This window comes from Pelophylax lessonae (assembly GCF_965119305.1).
Source record: "Pelophylax lessonae genome assembly, chromosome: 1".
Taxonomy (NCBI): Eukaryota; Metazoa; Chordata; class Amphibia; order Anura; family Ranidae; genus Pelophylax; species Pelophylax lessonae.
In genome coordinates, this window is record NC_138768.1 from 638,906,696 (window position 1) to 638,926,409 (window position 19,714).

At 44.3% G+C, this 19,714-nt stretch overlaps 1 pseudogene across 1 annotated transcript; it reads right to left on the reverse strand.

Annotated features, from left to right (window-relative positions):
* Positions 1-3,466: 3,466 nt before the first annotated feature.
* LOC309548858 lies at positions 3,467-11,168 on the reverse strand (annotated as a pseudogene). Its single transcript has 3 exons — positions 11,045-11,168; positions 5,082-5,587; positions 3,467-4,965 (listed from the first exon to the last, which is right to left on the reverse strand). The product of its transcript is annotated as an uncharacterized misc_RNA (transcript).
* Positions 11,169-19,714: the final 8,546 nt, after the last annotated feature.

The window sequence follows — 19,714 nt, forward strand, 5'->3', positions numbered from 1 at the left end:
CAATACATTCTGCAATTTTAGCTAAAATTAGCAAAACTAATTTAGGTGGGTCTTATATTACAAAGCAAAGTATGCTTATTTAGTTAGGGCCCCTTCTCCATGCTGCAGTACAATTAAAAATAAAAACCTGTGGGGGAAAAAAAGTTAATAATTTACTTAGGAAACGTACTAAACCTGCAGCTTACATGTGCTCCATCCACAATATAGTGTGGCTCCCTCTGCTCACTGTAAGCTGTCTCTCCTTGCCACTGCTGCTGCCACCCGCCTCACATAAGCCTCTTGATCTCGGCTGCTGAGTGGGGACCTGAGCGGAGGAAGATCACTCTGCCAGGGTAGGCAATGGGCAGCCACAGTGGCAGGCATCCGGGACTTTAGCACAGCAGCCAGCAACATGCGGAGCAGGTGCGGGAATGCGCATGCGCCGAAAGTTGAAAAGAAAAAAGTCCCTCAACTGCTCCGCCTCCACCATCCCATAATCAGAAAGGGGCCCTGGAATTGCATGTAGTATATAACACTCCCTAAGCTAGAAGGAGTGGAATGAGCGGGGGGTGCATTTTGTCTGTGAGGCTGCCCGGGCCCTCCCTGCTAAGCTCATGTACTGGCTTATCAGTGGCCCTGCACTGAGAACCCTCAAGTGTTTTTCTAATGGGGTAATGTCTGTTGAGGACCATAGCATCAGGAAGTCCTGAACCTCTTGCAAGTCAGAACCCGGGATCCATAGGACCTTGAAGTGCCTAGCCCCGAACTGATCCACAATGGGGTCGGGCCCCAAAATCATGCCAATCAATAGCCCTGTCTATGAATGACTTGTAATGTCTCTATGGGTGGCCAGATGTAAATGCACTCATATCCATTTTACATCATGCTAGCTTTGATCTATAACATTTAGGTCTGCAGACCCGGAGGAAGGAGGGTGGACACAAGTCCATTTACATCCAAACCCCCATAGACCTACATGGAACATTCAATCAGATCCGCATGTAAAGCTGACAGGCGGACCTAATTGAAAAGCTTGGTTGAAAGGCTATTTAAGGGGAGCGGTGGTAGTGGGAGGTAAAAACATGGCTCAGCTGCATGTTCTTACTCCCCCCTTTCCCCTTCCAAACACAAGAGTGAACTAGCAACTCATGCTTATAATCATATTCATTATGATGATCACAGCACAGCATGGACTTTATGGCTCTGTGTCACATGGCTGCTGGGTGCTGACTTTGTTAAGGCTGTACTGTGTTACAATCAGTATGGCCATAAGTTAACAAAGTCAGCACCCAAAAGCCATATAACACAGAGCCAGAGCCATAAAGTACATGCTGTGCTGTGATCATCATAATGAATATGATTATAAGCACACAGTCAGGGAGTCTGGGAGCTGTACCTTCCTTCCATAGAAGTCTGTCAGTGTCACTGTGTGCTGCTGGTCTGTGCACTGCTGAGCCCTCTCATCCATCTCTCATCAGTCACTTCCTCATTCCACAGCATGCACAAACGAATCACTCCGCCAGGGCGGCCGGAACTACATATTCATTCAGTGCAGCATATTCACAGTGCACAAGGTTAGTGTGCCTACGCCCCGAAAATGGAAATAAAGTCCCTCCTCTGCTATCACCTCCTGGGCCCCTCTGTTGACCTCATGGGGCCCAGGAAAATATATTTATACACCCTGTAATGAAATTGAAGTGGGGGATGGAATTTAAAGGATTTCTATTTATTTAGGCAGAAGTTAACTTAAAGCTGCCCGGGCCCCTAGTGGAGCTCATGGAGCCCGGGCCCGGTACAGCAGGGCTGGTTGTACTGCCCTATCAGCGGCCCTGAGCTCAGATAATGGTATAAGTCAAGAGTTAACCTTAGTTCCATTGTGCTCACATTATCATGATTTTTTAAGACATAAACCTTCACACCTGTTCTTTTTGTAAGAAAAGCCTTCCAAAGACCCCAGGTGTGGAATAGGTACAGCATAACCAAATCTCTATTGTGTATGCAGATGGCATGACAGCAAGGGGCCCACTTAGCTTTTGAAGCCTAATAGCACCTTCCTGTCCAGTGACTGCACAAAGTTTTCCATTGGTATAAAATTACATTTTTTTTCCAAGTCTCTCTTTTGTTTGCATTGATTTTGTGTGTTTACAATGTTTAATATCTGGAGTATTCTGCCTATACAGCACACCAAACAAATACCTCCTGATGTGACTTGAGTAAAGTTAAGGTCCTAAGGCAACCACAAAGTTTCTCAATATTATATGCACTCCATCATGTGTCACAATTTAGATTACCGTATATACTCGAGTATAAGCTGACTTTTTCAGCACATTTTTTTTGCTGAAAAAGCACCCCCTCGGCTTATACTCGAGTGAGAAAAAAATTTAAAATGGGGGAAATGTCTGGAATGATATGAATGACCGGGAATGACTAGGAATCTGCACCCCAACCGCCCGCCCGCATCCGCCGCCGTTTTGGAATAATATGCCCGAATTACATGCCCACGGCTCGGCTCCTCTGTGGCAGAAGAGCGGAGGAGATTGAGTCAGTGGATAAGCTTGGCCGGTCTGCACGGCGCACGTCACATGGGGGTAGGAGCCAGTGCTGACGGCCGCGCTGCTGAAGTGAGCTGCCCGGGCTGCAGTAGACACTGAAGGAACCCGAACCCCTGCATGACGAGCATGACCACCATGAGAACAAGGTTTTTGTACTTTTAATATTATATGTAGTAATTTATTTTATATATTTTTATTCATTTAATATCTCTTTATGGGTGACCTGGGTTGGGGGGGTGTCTTGCTAACTAGATTAAACTCTTCCTTATCTCTCACTGTTATACAAAACAGGCACACTTCTAAGCATAAGACATATTTTATTCACCTATCTTCTACAATCTAAAATACACCATAATCATGAAAGTAAGAATCAATACATTTACCGGATATTGTAGCATCACTCCATGATCGGGGGACTCATCATCGATCGTAGGAGGTACCCGTCAATGTCATCTGCATCACACAACGCGTCCGCCGTGGCTAAAAAAAGAAAGTCCCAAAATCCCTGGGCTTTCCCTGAACTTTATGGATAGAATCCCATTAATACCACGCCTTGCGCGGTCTCGTACACCCCTAGTGATTGGCCAATTTGATCACTGCTCATAACCGTGATGATCACATGGACTACTAGTTATAGTTAAGTTCTGTTTGTGCGCGCTTACGGTTACGCGCCTCTTGCACAACCCAAAAGGATAGTGACATGCACAGTATAAAGACTCAAGGAGGTGTGGCGCGTGATCATGACTTATAAGCCAATTATCAGCCACATCCCCCATGCTGTTTTGAGTCCTTCAGCCTTGCTTTTCTGAACTGTAATAACCTTGTTAGTTTCATGGAGGACAGGAGTCATTACTATCACTGACTGAATATGGACTCTATCTAATACTATACCAGTCACTCACACGACCATATCAGAATCGTATCACAAACGGTCCTTAATGACTTCTGTCCATATATGAAACCATAATGACTTTTTCCTTTTTACAGCATACCCTGTATGCCAAGTAGCAATTCCATATAGATAGAATCACAACTACGCACGTCACCACCAACAAAGGGTGTACTAAAGCATTCAATGTTTGGGTCGCTGATGGCGACCAACCAGTGAATGCATCCCACCAATGGTGAGAAGTAGCATCTGCTATACTAGAACCCACTTTAACCAGTTTTCCAGCTACTACAGTGGTACTGATCATATGATCAATTATACTGTTGTTCAATTGTCCAATTACTTTCTTTATTTCAGAAGAATCATTAAGGATTTTATGGAGTTTGGTAAGATTGAAATCCCAATTTGGCACTTTTAATTTAGTTGCATCCCAATCTATGTTAACTGCCATATCTATATCTCTAGTCAACATAAATGTTTCATTTTCCCACATTAGTATGGAGACGTTGTGTAAGCATCCAGTGAAGGGCACCTTCATTTTTGGAACAGCAGACAAATTAGTCGCCATACAGACCACCTGTGGAGCAATTTCCACCATCCACCGATAGTCTGCAGGCATAATAATCTATTCACATTGATTTACAGTGTTCTGTAATAAACAAGGTTCATAAACAGAAGACTGCAATTTACAAATTTTCCGTTCCAAAGTAGAGTCACAGAATGTCAGATCATGAGTCTTATTATTTTCGTCCACATATTGACCATTAAATTGTGGGACCCAAAAATATTGATTATTAAGTGGCCCCACTAATAAGGGTAATACTATAAATTTACACATTATACTTGTCTTTGTTACATTATACATTACTATTATTCCTTGACAGATTGTGTCATTGCACACCATTTTCTGCGGATCCAAATGCATCCAATTATTTGGAGATATTGAAGCATCAATTACGGTCCTCCACACATTTTAATGGTTTGCAAGGAACACACCGTCCAATTCATAAATTTTGGAACATTTTGATCAAAACCTAAAGCAAAATCATTGGAGGCATTCTGTAAATTAAGCATAATAGCATCTATTCCGGACTGTTTTCTCACGGGTGCCCAAATAGTTGGCATCCAGCGAGCTTGCAAAGTCAAAGCATCATTCATTTTACTACCAGCATTGTGAATTCTATTAGCTAAAGTTTCAATATCAAAGCTATTTAAAGTTCCAGTAATAGTTCCATATCCTCCTAACAGGGTGTCATACCATGCTCTTTTATATCCGGAATGTACTCCATACGTTGGCTGGTAACCTGTATCTAGAGGATCTCCAGTCCACAAAGTTCCATTAATTGTCAGATTCAAAATCTTACATATCTGGTTTACCGAACAATTAAAGTCGTCCTGTCTTCTGATGACATTGGCATTCGCCCATCCCCACTGGACTATCACCTTGCTGGTATCTTTTATGCGAAATCCAGGCGTGACTCCATCACCTCCATAAACGACCAATAACACAATACCAAGGATTCCAAGGATAACTTTGCTTCTGATCTGTGGATAAACCCAAACAGTATGACTTACTCTCGCAGATAACATTTCTCTTGCGGGACATATTCCCATTTTTCATGCCCTGGTCTCATTATGAACAGAGTTTTATCCTTACCTACCGCTATCACCTCAGCAGGAGAAGGCGGTCCTTGAACATTCTGTATCCAGATTTTGGCCCCTACATTCAAAGTGTTAGTGGAACCAAATCCCTTATCACCCCTAACCGTTAGTTCAGTAGGTGCGGGGCCTTCTTTCAACTCAACTAGATAGATAGGGATTAGAATGAGTTGAGCCATACGTTCCCCTTTTCCTATAATAATATCTGACGAGCCCAGATTTATCATAATTACCTTGATTTCTCCTTGGTAATCTGAGTCAATCACTCCTCCAACGACCACAGCCCCTTTCTGGGCGAGGCTGGATCTAGATGCAATCTGCCCATAATGCTGATCAGGTATCTTACAACCTATTCCTGTTCTTAAAATACGTACCTGATGTGGATTTATTACAGCCACCTCCAGCGAGTGTGGGTCTAATCCAGCAGAGGCAGGCGTACCCCTATATGGTGCTATTGCATCTGGGTGAGTCTTCCAATAGATAATTGTATCTATTTTGACTACTCCGACTGTCAAATTGAGTGTTAACATTCTCATTAAAGGAGTGGTGGATTCTGTTAGAGGCCTGTTATTAATTATCTGCAACGCTTCTGTTAAATTATTTCTCCATATGGAAGTCTTGTCCTGTTATCTCTCAAGGTCTTCTCTCTGCAGAAGTAAGAAAATGAATTTCTCTCCCCTTCATGCAAGCAAAGGGAGGAATGTGTGTCTCAAAACAAGCTAATCATAAAGCATCACTCTAACTGTAATTTACATAAAGTATAACTTCTATCTACATTTATAGGTTCATATATACATTACTTAAGCTGCATTTATGAAAGATTCCTGACTCAGCCAATTCTTCCAACCTTCTCCCTCCTGTTGAACCTACAAATGTAGATTCTTACTCGAGCTCCCCCCCCAGAAGTCTGTCTGTTTTAGTGGGGGCCTTCATAAAAACAGCATCACTCGCTCATACAGGCAAAGAGGCTGACCTTGATCTATCATGTAAGTCAGGGTCCTGCATGGACAGAACTGTATACATTACATCGCTCGCAGCTCTATCCACCACTTTTGAGATGAGTCCCTTCATGCATGGTACCAGACAGCAGCCTGCGCATAATAATACTGACAGCACTACTGCAACTGCAGTGGTTAAAGTGGTGAATTTTTTACCAAAAAGGGGTCATCCATCACTTCTAAGAAGCTCAAACTATAAGTCTCATTCAACCTAATTATCCATCTCATATCAGACTCCCCAGGTTTTTGGCGAAACCGGGTGAGAGAATATCATCTACTTTAGTCCTCTATACTAGTTCGCCCTTCCACATGCGGAACCAACTCCGTCTCCCATACTGGTGTACCATCTTCCCGCAGATAAGGTTTCCCTTCCTTATCTACCACTGGGATAAGCTTCCCATCAGGACCTATTTTATCCCTTAATCCTGGACCAAACTTAGTTTGTTTCTTTTCTTCTAGTGACTGGTTGGGCACATCTCAGGATCGGGGCAATCAGGACCCCCTGGACAATCGTCTTAATCATCCCCTTTAGAATATCAATACCAATAATATATTCCGGAATGGGCACAACTAGCACTGTGTATTTTCGTAGGGGTAGATTCCCTATCCTTAAAGTCACTTTAGTCTGCACACCTGTTACTTTTCAAAGCATTTAAACATCACATATTACATTATAATACTCATTTCTCCTGTTCAAAAATCTCATTAACTCTCACACACAGGTAGTAAAGCTTATGTTACCAACCAATCATGCTCACATATACATATACAATATGCACGTTACCTCTCTGTCTAAATTCAGATAACATTGTCACATTTACAACAGAAACCTCAAAATGCATTCAATCATCTTCAACAAACAACATTTTCTCATCAGGGACCAAAATATTTACCATGCTCCCTCTTAATAAAAAAGTAACTTAACTGTATTACTTTCAAAAATAACCTGCTGCATCCTTCTCTAAAACAACCTTTCCAAATCCTCCTGCTGTCATGGTTAGACAGAAATCACCTGCTTGACCATTAATTCACATTCTACCTGCAGATTTGTTATAAAGGTTTGGATAAAAAGTGATTTCATAGCATCATTAGTATCCAATCCTGCTGCCTTCTGCTAGACCTTCATGAATCCCCTTAATAGCTTACTGTTACATTCTAACACCAGACGGCGTCCTTCAGACTCGAGCAACAATTGCTCCGTCTTGTGACGCTCGCTGATGGCTTTCTGTAAAGCCTTATGCATTCCGCGATATGCGGATGCCAACACCCAGCTGCGCCTAGCCAGGGTAACTACATCACCTGCCCTGGCAGGGATTCCCTCAAGTACCTTAACAACAATAGATACGCCCCGTTGTGTGATGTTGGGGAAACCAGTCAGGGACCAGCATTGCTGGTGGTAAGGGACTCAATTATTAGAAGGACAGATAGTGTAATCTGTGACAAAGACCGTGTGCGCCGAACAGTCTGTTGTTTGCCGGGCGCTCGGGTTCGGCACATCGCGGATCGGGTGGACAGATTATTGGGTGGGGCTGGGGAAGACCCAGCTGTCATGGTACACGTGGGTACCAATGACATAGGCAGAGGAAGACGGAGAGTCCTAAACGATTTCAGGGACTTAGGTGCTAAGTTGAGGACTAGGACCTCCAAGGTAGTATTTTCCGAAATACTACCTGAACCTCGAGCCACACCAGAGAGGCAGCGGGAGATTAGGGAAGTTAACGAGTGGCTGAGGAGCTGGTGTAGTAAGGAGGGTTTCGGGTTCCTGGAGAACTGGGCTGACTTCTCAGTCGGTCACCGGCTCTTTGGTAGGGACGGATTGCACCTAAATGGGGTGGGTGCAGCCGTACTGGGTGCGAGGATGGCCAAAAAGTTAGAGGGGCTTTTAAACTAGGGAATGGGGGGGAGGGTACAGATGTAGAATTAACCAGTGGAAAGCAAGTTTCAGAGGGCAGAAATGGGGGCATTAGCGGTAGGGTGTTCGGAGCTCCTATACCCAGGGTGGGTACGGGGAAAAATCAAGAGAGCAGCCTAAAAACATCAAAATTACGAGGCTTATATACCAATGCCAGAAGCCTGGCCAACAAGATGGGAGAGCTGGAGCTGCTGATGTTTGAGGAGGACTTAGATTTTGTGGGGATAACTGAGACTTGGTTTGACAGCTCTCATGACTGGATGGCGACCATTCAGGGGTATTCCCTTTATCGCAGAGATAGAGAGGGTAAAAAAGGGGGAGGGGTATGTTTGTATATTAAGAACAGTATACAGGTAAATATGAGGGATGATATTAATAATGAAGCTATGGACGAGGCAGAATCCCTATGGGTAGAGCTTCAAAGGAAAGGCACGGTGGGGAAGGTAATATTGGGCGTATGCTATAGGCCCCCAAACCAGAGGGAGGAGGGTGAGGCGGACCTCATGTTGCAGATAGGATTGGCAGCAAGGATGGGAAATGTCATTATAATGGGGGACTTTAATTATCCTGATATAGACTGGGCAGAAGGAACCGCGCATTCAGCCAAGGCTCGACAGTTCCTAAATGTTTTGCAGGACAATTTCATGGGTCAGATGGTGAATGCACCGACAAGAAACAATGCGGTACTTGAACTACTGATTACCAACAATACAGACCTGCTCACGGATATAGAAATACGGGACAACTTAGGGAACAGTGACCATAGGTCAATTGGTTTCAGTATTAATTACAGTAATAGGAAACACAAGGGTAATATAAGGACACTGAATTTCAAAAGAGCCAATTTCCCTAAACTGCGCTTGCTGCTGGAAAATATCAAATGGGATAGAACCCTGGGAACAAAGAACACGGAGGAAAAATGGGAGTGCTTCAAGAGCATACTTAACAAGGGGGTGGGCCAGTGCATTCCACAGGGAAATAAATTTAAAAGAGCAAAACTAAACCCTGGGTGACTAAACTCCAACATAAAAATGTATATTAGAGCTAAAGAAAAGGCCTTCAAAAAATACAAGACTGAGGGGTCATTGGCAGCATTTAAGCACTACAAAGAGTGTAATAAGAAATGTAAAGACGAAATCAGGGCGGCTAAAATAGAACACGAGAGACATATAGCGGAGGAGAGTAAAAAGAACCCCAAGAAGTTCTTTAAGTATATAAACAGTAAGAAAGCGAGGCCAGAACACATTGGCCCCATAAAAGATGATAAAGGAAAAATGGCCTCTGAGGACAGAGAAAAGGCGGAAGTGTTAAATAATTTATTTTCTTCAGTCTTCACAAAGGAATCGGGGGGCTACACGAACCCCGCTTGTAAGGCCGAACTAAATAATACACCTCAGGAAGTGCCGCCATGGCTAACAGAGGATAGACTTAGAGCTAAACTAGAGAAACTTAACATAAATAAATCCCCGGGACCGGATGGCTTGCACCCAAGGGTTCTTAATGAGCTCAGCCAGGTGATTGCCAGACCATTATTCTTGATCTTTAAGGATAGTTTACAGACAGGTATGGTGCCAGCTGATTGGAAAAAAGCCAACGTGGTACCAATATTTAAAAAGGGGCCGAGATATATCCCGGGTAACTATAGGCCGGTCAGCCTAACATCAGTAGTCTGCAAAATTTTGGAGGGGATGATAAGGGACCACATACAAGACTTTAGTAATGAAAGCGGTATTATAAGTAGTAATCAGCATGGATTCATGAAAAATCGTTCATGCCAAACCAATCTATTAACCTTCTACGATGAAGTGAGCGGCCACTTAGATAAAGGTAAGCCTGTGGATGTGGTGTATCTGGACTTTGCAAAGGCCTTTGACACCGTTCCCCACAAACGCTTACTGTACAAACTAAGGAAGATAGGTATGGACCATAAGGTGAGTACCTGGATAGAGAACTGGCTCCAGGGGAGAGTCCAGAGGGTGGTGATTAATGGGGAGTACTCTGATTGGGCGGGTGTGGAAAGTGGGGTCCCCCAGGGTTCTGTCCTGGGACCAATCCTGTTTAATTTATTCATAAATGATCTAGAGGAGGGGATATCGAGTACAATCTCAGTATTTTCAGATGATACTAAATTAGGCATGCCAATATCTTCTATGCAGGATGTGGAAATCTTGCAAGCAGACCTGAACAAAATAACGGGGTGGGCAACTACATGGCAGATGAGATTTAATGTAGAAAAATGTAAAGTAATGCACTTGGGGGCCAGAAACCAGAAAGCAAGCTACTCACTAGGGGGGAACCTCTGGGTGAGTCTAGGATGGAAAGGGACCTGGGGGTACTGGTAGACAACAGGCTTGGAAGTGGCATGCAATGCCAAGCCGCCGCAAGCAAAGCCAACAGAATACTGGGTTGTATAAAAAAGGGGATTCACTCCAGAACTCCAGAAATAAAGAGATTATTCTTCCACTCTACAAGACTCTGGTCCGGCCACATCTGGAGTATGCTGTCCAGTTCTGGGCATCGGTCCTCAGGAAGGATGTGCTGGAACTGGAGAAAGTCCAGAGAAGGGCAACAAAAATAATTAGGGGAATGGAGGACATCAGCTATGAGGAAAGACTACAAGCACTGAACCTATTCTCTCTGGAGAAGAGACGATTGAGGGGGGATATGATATCAATGTACAAATACTGTACTGGCGACCCTAGCATAAGGAACAAACTATTCAGAGAAAGGAGATACAATAAGACACGTGGCCACTCACTAAAACTTGAGGAAAGGCGGTTTAACCTTAAAGTGCGTAAGGGGTTCTTCACTGTAAGAGCGGTAAGGATGTGGAATTCTCTTCCGCAAGCAGTCGTATCAGCAGGGAGCATTGATAGTTTCAAAAAACTATTGGATGGACACCTTAAAGACCACAACATACAGGGGTATACAATGTACGGTTAAAAGCAAACACACACACACATCATAGGTTGAACTGGATGGACTTGTGTCTTTTTTCAGCCTCACTAACTATGTAACTATTTAACACTGAGGGGCTCACAATCCTTAAGCTTACTTTCCCATGATTCTGCCAACCCATGAGTGGCCAGTTCATGAGCTATAATATCATAAGGAGGCTCGGACCAGCCGGGAACCTCCTCTTTCGCCTCAATTTTGGTTTTATCCTTTTTCCTGAACATGATCGTATTATTTGGCAAAGTGCCAACTTGCAATATTAAAACGGGGGGTACCCTTCAACTAATACAGGCACCTCCCAAAGTATCGCTATTGCAGTGTTTATTCATAAAAAGTTACAATACTTCAAAGGTAACGATCATGTTTCAGGGAGAGGACTGCCGACTACGCCAATTTTATGTCTTGCTAACTAGATTAAACTCTTCCTTATCTCTCACTGATATACAAAACAGGCACACTTCTAAGCATAAGACATATTTTATTCACCTATCTTCTACAATCTAAAATACACCATAATCATGAAAGTAAGAATCAATACATTTACCGGATATTGTAGCATCACTCCATGATCGGGGGACTCATCATCGATCGTAGGAGGTACCCGTCAATGTCATCTGCATCACACAACGCGTCCGCCGTGGCTAAAAAAAGAAAGTCCCAAAATCCCTGGGCTTTCCCTGAACTTTATGGATAGAATCCCATTAATACCACGCCTTTCGCGGTCTCGTACACCCCTAGTGATTGGCCAATTTGATCACTGCTCATAACCGTGATGATCACATGGACTACTAGTTATAGTTAAGTTATGTTTGTGCACGCTTACGGTTACGCGCCTCTTGCACAACCCAAAAAGATAGTGACATGCACAGTATAAAGACTCAAGGAGGTGTGGCGCGTGTTCATGACTTATAAGCCAATTATCAGCCACGTCCCCCGTGCTGTTTTGAGTCCTTCAGCCTTGCTTTTCTGAACTGTAATAACCTTGTTAGTTTCATGGAGGACAGGAGTCATTACTATCACTGACTGAATATGGACTCTATCTAATACTATACCAGTCACTCACACGACCATATCAGAATCGTATCACGGGGGGGGGGGGGGGGGGGGTTGGAGATGAAGGCCTAATGTGAGTTGAGGGGGGGGAGGGGGGTATGGAGGTGAAGGCCTAATGTGGGTTGAGGGGGGTTGGAGGTGAAGGCCTAATGTACTGTGTAATGTGCTTTGCTGTAATGTGCTGTGTGATGTTCTGTATTGAGCTGTGTGATGTTCTGTATTGTGCTGTGTGATGTTCTGTATTGTGCTGTGTGATGTTCTGTATTGTGCTGTGTGATGTGCTGTAAACATTTAACCTACTGATGCTTCAGTGTAATTTTATTGGTATCTATTTTTATTTTTTAAATTTACCAGTAGCTGCTGTATTTCCCACCCTAGGCTTATACTCGAGTCAATAAGTTTTCCCACTTTTTTGTGGTAAAATTAGGGGCTTCGGCTTATATTCGGGTCGACTTATACTCGAGTATATACGGTAATGTCGACGTTAGTATGCAGAGTTGTGTTTTTGAAACATACCACTGTGCACATTTACCAAATGTTCAGCTTTTGTCACATCAAAAAACTTGAGATGATTAGCTTTATGGCAGTAATCTTGTTCTTAGTATGTTCCCATGCACACCGCTGTTTTTCAGTGTCCTGGGATGTAAAGCCGTGATCATTATAGGATTACCCGGGCAACTTTTATATGCCTTAAATTATATATATATAGTTCAAAGGAGGTGATTTCATCTCATAGACAGTTGTCACCAGAACAGGTTTCCCAATTCAAGATTTCCCACTTATTCCTGTTCCAGTGACAGCCAGAAAAAGTTGGATTTTCCATCTGTTTTTTTTTTTTTTTCATGGTGGCAATGGTCACCAAGACTAATTAACCTCCTTAGCGGTATTCCCAAGTGTGGCTCAGGGTGAAATTTTGGTGCCATTAGCGGTAACCTCAAACCACACTCGGGGTACCACCAGGGAGAATCGCTGGATCCTGGTAGAGGTTACTTACCTTGTCCCCGGGATCCCGCCATGTGTCCCTTCAGCATACGGCGGCCGGATCTTCCGCCCGATGCTGTGAGCCCCGGCTTCCGTCTCCTGCGACGTGATGCTCGCAGGGGGGTGGAACTAGCGGCAAATTTGAAAATTAAAACACACTGATATATTGTAATCCTATTGGATTACATTACAAAATAAAATAAATTGATATTAGTTTGCCCTTTCCTGCAGTTTAAATGTACTTTATATTTATTTATATATATATAATATATATACTGTAATTATTTATAGTTATTTATTATATTATAATTTAGGATTTTTTGTTTCAAACTTTATCATACCGAGATGTTATAAAGAAGAACGCACAGTAAAAAAAATCATATGTAACTAGTTGGTTTGGGCTGCTCTTCCTTAAGAATTACTAGCAAAATAATTGTACCGCTTTCAGCACCTAAAATCGGAAACAATCATACCGCCAGGGAGGTTAACAAGGTCACCATACTGATCAAGGACTCAGACCGCAACAAAAACCAGGCAGGGATTCTATTTCTTTCTAATTTTAGCAAAAATAATAAAAATGTTGGCTGTATATACACTTTAACTTATATTTACTTTTTCAGTGGTTCTTTGAAATCAGTTTTCATTGGCCCTTATCACACAATATCAGGATTCTGTTTAGAAGAGCACCCCTACTCTCTTAAAACTATCCTATGTTCATATGCACTTTCGAACAATGACCCTGATTGTTTTAACTAACTAACTAACTAACTAACTTACTAACTAACTAACTAACTTACTGTTCAATAAAGGCACATCAATTTATAGGTTGATTGTATTTATTATAATGACCTAAATAAAGGTCAGATCATATATTGAGAGCATTCATGCAAAATCCACTTTCTTCATAAGGGTCTCAATGCTTTCCAACAAATGATTGTTCTGCTGCCTAAGGCTATTGTGCAACAAGATATATAAGTGTAGAGAAATAAATAAGGGTGTTAGATCTAAATCCTGGTAATGGTTTTGAGTTGTGTGCCAAGCCTCCTATCAGATCCTGTTGATATACAGCCCCTCAGTGATTCACATATTTCACATAATTGCATATTTCAGTACTATTAATGCAAACCTCCGTCCAAGGACATTGCGGTTGGTGTCAACAGTTGATTAGTCATTCCTGTCTGCCCAGTCCTTTATGTTTTGCTTAATCCCTAGAAGTGTCTTAAATCAGCTTTATATGATTCCCATGCCAAAAAGTCCATCCTACAAAAAAAATGCATTTAAGGTCTGTCTGTTCCAGTTAGTCATGACTTCAAACACTATTTCCCAAATCATCTGCATATTGATCGCTTAAGCAAAAACCTTTGATCTCGGATCAATTGATTCCCCTTAGTAGCAGCCCTGATTTTCTGTCAAGTTCATTCATTACTGATCCATTCTTACTCTCCTTTATTATGTTCGGCATTGCAGTTACATGTCGATTTTGCATATTTGACTTCTAATGTGTCTGACCCATATTTCACCATATAGGAGAACTGCTTAAGATAAACTTTTTACTTATATGGGATTGAACTGCACTACAGTGATATGCTAACTACATAAAAAAAAAAAAAACATTTTTCATAAGCCAAAAAACTTTTATAAAATAACTATTCGATGGCAAAAGGTTGCTTCTAATGATCAAGCTCATTGACATTTCTAGAATTTTTGTGTTAATTGCACCATTTTCAAAACTTATAACACTCAAAAACACTTCAGATTCAAGCCTGGATGTGTGAAATTCTGTAAAAATATTAATAGGAAACTAAAGTAACATTTGCCTGAAAGTCAATTTGGCATGGCTTTCACTTTTATATGCTTGCTATTCCATATTTTCATTTTTCTATTTCACATATATATATATAGATCTGTAGAAGCTTCATATAACAGCTATCTGAATATTATCAGCAGCGTCAGCATTCCTGAAGAACAAATACTAAAATCATTAAAAAAAAAAACATAAGTATGGACAATTTCCAAAAACTTTCTTTTGCTCTGAGCAGGCAGACTTGAACTGGAAGAAGTGAAAAGAAAACTTTAGTACAAACTGCAGCACAACTAATCAGGAAGCTTACAGCTTCTACAGATCACACATATATACACATAATACACATAATGCATATGTATCCAGCACATATAAACTGTGTTAGAACATGATTTGAAAAAAAAAAAATGTGTAAACCCAATCAGTAATATCTTATATAAGTGTAGCGCTCACCCCTGCATGTTGCCCGAGTCTTCCCCACTTTTACTCCACAGCCAGGCACAAGGTAGCTTTACACAGCCAGGTGCACACACTCACTTCAGCTCATTACTCCAATGACCAGTCTACGGGTTTTGTTTTTGTTGTTTTATTGAAGAACTTGGATAGGGTAAGGGATATAGTGGGATACTTCCAAATTGAACTAACTCTAACTTCCTTTCCTAGTGAAACTTTGCTGAAGTCCCTGCAGAAGGCAGATAAAGACTTCTTCACAGCAGCAGCAAACTGATTGCAGAACTGAGCAATGTCCCTTAGTAAAGTAGTGGACAGTTCTGGACAAAGCTCTAAAAACACTAGCCAGTGTTCTCTTTGTGTGGGCCCTCAGCTGGTTTAGAGCACAAGAGGGGGGTTAACTGTCTAAGGCTCCTTAGGGTGTCTATACACACATGGCTTCTGAAGCACCACCAGCAGCCTTCTCTCTCCGTGATACCAGACCAGATGCAGTGTAATGGCACTATTCCACTGCATGGTACGGCTCGGTATGGCTCGGTTTGGCACTTTTCCACTGCATGGTGCCGCACGGTATGTGTTTGAACGGTTTTGTACAATTTGGTACAGCGGCGCTTTTCCACTACATGGTACGGCTTGGTACGGCTCGCTTAAACAGTACCACCTCGGTTGGGGTTCCAGGCGGGCTATACCTATACCATATCCCACAATGCTTCACATGCAGCCTTGATTGTTTGTTACTACTAGCCACTGATTGGTCCGAGAATCGTTGTAATCCCACCCACTTACTACTTTAGTGGAAAAGCAAACCGAGCCGAGTGGAGCCTATACAGTGCTGAAACGTGCCAACTCGTATCACGCAGTGGAAAATCAAACTGAGCAGAGCTGGGCCAAGCAGTGCAGAGTGGAGCTGAGCCGGTACTCGCTGTGGAAAAGCGCCATAAGACTCTCCCTCTATCAGCTATTGTAGGACAAGGGTCAGCCACCCAGACTTCAAGCCCTCAGGTCGCCCATCTGAGGCCACATGGCAGCAAGTTTCGGGGGAGGCAGTATCTCTCCCCCAGCCTGGTGCAATCCTCTGCTATGAAAGACCAAGAGCCCATGTGCTCCTATATAATAAATACAAGCACCCAGCATAGGCACTCCCCTTGTAATTGGCCAGGGCTGTATGGAATATTCATGTTCCCATCTGCATAAATTCCACCTATTATCCAGCACTTTTCATAGTTGATAGGATACAGTGAAACTTCAAGACAGCATGAGCAGTGCCAGAGCACACTAAGCAGACTAAACTAGACAATCACTGCTCTCTGTTAGGCAGATAGCAATTAAATTTACCTAGCCGTCTCTCTGTTAGGCAGACAACAATTAAATTTACCTAGCCGTCTCTCTGTTAGGCAGACAACAATTACATTTACCTAGCCCTCTCTCTGTTAGACAGACAACAATTAAATTTACCTAGCTGTCTCTCTCTGTTAGGCAGAGAAACCAAAAACTATTATACACTCATCCTAGCACCAGTGCACACTTATCACTGCAAGTGGTAAAAATGTGAGATGTATACTGCATCACTGCGTCTCTGGGCCAAAGAGCTGACAGGTGGCGCTGTGCTGCGGACTAGAGCAGAGCGCGGGAACAGAGGCTGACAGGGCGGACGTGTGTGAGGAGCGCGTGACGTGTGTGGGACTGAAAGGAGTGAGTGAGTGAGTGAGTGTGTGTGTGAACACCCCCCCCTCCTAAGAAGAGCGGCGGCGAAAACCCCCCCCAGAGGAAAAAAGAGCGTGTGGTGTGCGGGCAGCGAGCGGCGCTGTAACCCCCCCCCCAGAGGAAAGATAGGGTGGTGTGCGGGCAGCGAGCGGTGCGGTAACCCCCCCCCCCCTGCAAGAGTGGGCGGCAGACAGAGAGGGCAGAGGAGACGTACAATACCTGACCTGGCCATTGGCAGGGAGAGGAGCTGAGGGGAGACTGATCGATAAGTGACAGAGGAAGGAACTTGGGAAGAAGACTGACCGCCTGAGGGAGGAGGTCAGGAACTGCAAGTGAAAGGCTTAAAGGGACACACACACAAGACTGGTGACTGAGGTTGAATACTGACTGAGGCTCTGTGAGTACCTGGTGAGTATCTTTGCGACTGGTGAGTGTCCTTGCGACTGGTAAGTATCTTGCGACTGGTGAGTATCTTTGCGACTGGTGAGTATCTTTGCGACTGGTGAGCATCCTTGCAACTGGTGAGCGTCCTTGCGACTGGTAAGTGTCCTTGCGACTGGTGAGTGTCCTTGCGACTGGTGAGTGTCCCTGCGACTGGTGAGTATCTTTGCGACTGGTGAGCATCCTTTCGACTGGTGAGCGTCCTTGCGACTGGTGAGTGTCCTTGTGACTGGTGAGCATCCTTGCGACTGGTGAGCGTCCTTGCGACTGGTGAGTGTCCTTGCGACTGGTGAGTGTCCCTGCGACTGGTGAGTGTCCTTGCGACTGGTGAGTACCTTTGCGACTGGTGAGTATCTTTGTGACTGGTGAGTACCTTTGCGACTGGTGAGTATCTTTGCGACTGGTGAGTATCTCTGTGTCTGTGAGTGTGGTGCGACTGACAGGGCGGTGTGTCTGTGAGGGTTGTGCGACTGTGAGTGTGGTGCGACTGACTGAGCGGTGCGACTGAGTGTTGGGCAACTGAGAGTGTGGTGCGACTGACTGGGCTGTGCGACTGAGTGTTGGGCAACTGAGAGTGTTGTGCGACTGACCGGGCTGTGCGATTGTGAGTGTGGTGCGACTGAACCGGGCTGTGAGACTGTGAGTGTTGTGCGACTGACCGGGCTGTGAGATTATGAGTGTTGTGCAACTGAGTGTCAAGTGAGGGTAGCGGAGTACCAGAGGGTGAGAAGGTAGAGTTAGGAAGCCAGGAAATAGCCACAAAGGATAGACTTAAATTACTGTATCCCCATTAGATTAGATTAGTAGGTACAATGCCCGGCGGGTGTGGAGATGCGACTCGGTGTACATCTTGTGATATGTATGCGTTCCTCGGACATGTGATCGAGGGCGAATACAAATGCGCAAAATGTAAGCATGTTGCTTCCCTGGAAGCTCATGTCCTGAATCTAGGGAAGCAGCTGGCAACACTGAGACGAATGTCCATACCGGAGGAGTGCCAGGATCGTACCAGTCAGGTGCAGGCAGGGGTGGAGTATCGGAGGTGCAGGCATCAGAGCAGAGTAGAGGGGTGACAGTTAGGAGGGGTAGAAGGGGACAAGGCAAGGAGGCTGATCCTGGGCTGGAGCACCCCAACAGATACGCCCCGTTGTGTGATGTTGGGGAAACCAGTCAGGGACCAGCAGTGCTGGAGCAGAGCGACGCCCCTAGCTGCCAGGGGAAAAACTCCTCCAGTGAGGCCGGGAGAAAGGGAAAGGAAAGACAGGTGCTGGTGGTAGGGGACTCAATTATTAGAAGGACAGATAGTGTAATCTGTGACAAAGACCGTGTGCGCCGAACAGTCTGTTGTTTGCCGGGCGCTCGGGTTCGGCACATCGCGGATCGGGTGGACAGATTATTGGGTGGGGCTGGGGAAGACCCAGCTGTCATGGTACACGTGGGTACCAATGACATAGGCAGAGGAAGATGGAGAGTCCTAAACGATTTCAGGGACTTAGGCGCTAAGTTGAGGAGAAGGACCTCCAAGGTAGTATTTTCCGAAATACTACCTGTACCTCGAGCCACAACAGAGAGGCAGCGGGAGATTAGGGAAGTTAACAAGTGGCTGAGGAGCTGGTGTAGTAAGGAGGGTTTCGGGTTCCTGGAGAACTGGGCCGACTTCTCAGTCGGCCACCAGCTCATTGGTAGGGACGGATTGCACCCAAATGGGGAGGGTGCAGCCGTACTGGGTGAGAGGATGGCCACAAAGTTAGAGGGGCTTTTAAACTAGGTGACGGGGGGGAGGGTACAGATGTAGAATTAGCCAGTGGAAAGCAAGTTTCAGAGGGCAGAAATGGGGGCATTAGCGGTAGGGTGTTCGGAGCTCCTATACCCAGGGTGGGTATGGGGAAAAATCAGGAGAGCAGCCTAAAAACATCAAACGAGGATATAGGTAACCGGTCAAAATTAAGAGGTTTGTATACCAATGCCAGAAGCCTGGCCAACAAGATGGGAGAGCTGGAGCTGCTGATGTTTGAGGAGGATTTAGATTTTGTGGGGATAACTGAGACTTGGTTTGACAGCTCTCATGACTGGATGGCAACCATTCAGGGGTATTCCATTTATCGCAGAGATAGAGAGGGTAAAAAAGGGGGAGGGGTATGTCTGTATATTAAGAACAGTGTACAGGTAAATATGAGGGATGATATTAATAATGGAGCTATGGACGAAGCAGAATCCCTATGGGTAGAGCTTCAAAGGGAAGGCATGGTGGGGAAGGTAATATTGGGCGTATGCTATAGGCCCCCCAACCTGAGGGAGGAGGGGGAGGCGGACCTCATTTTACAGATAGGATTGGCAGCA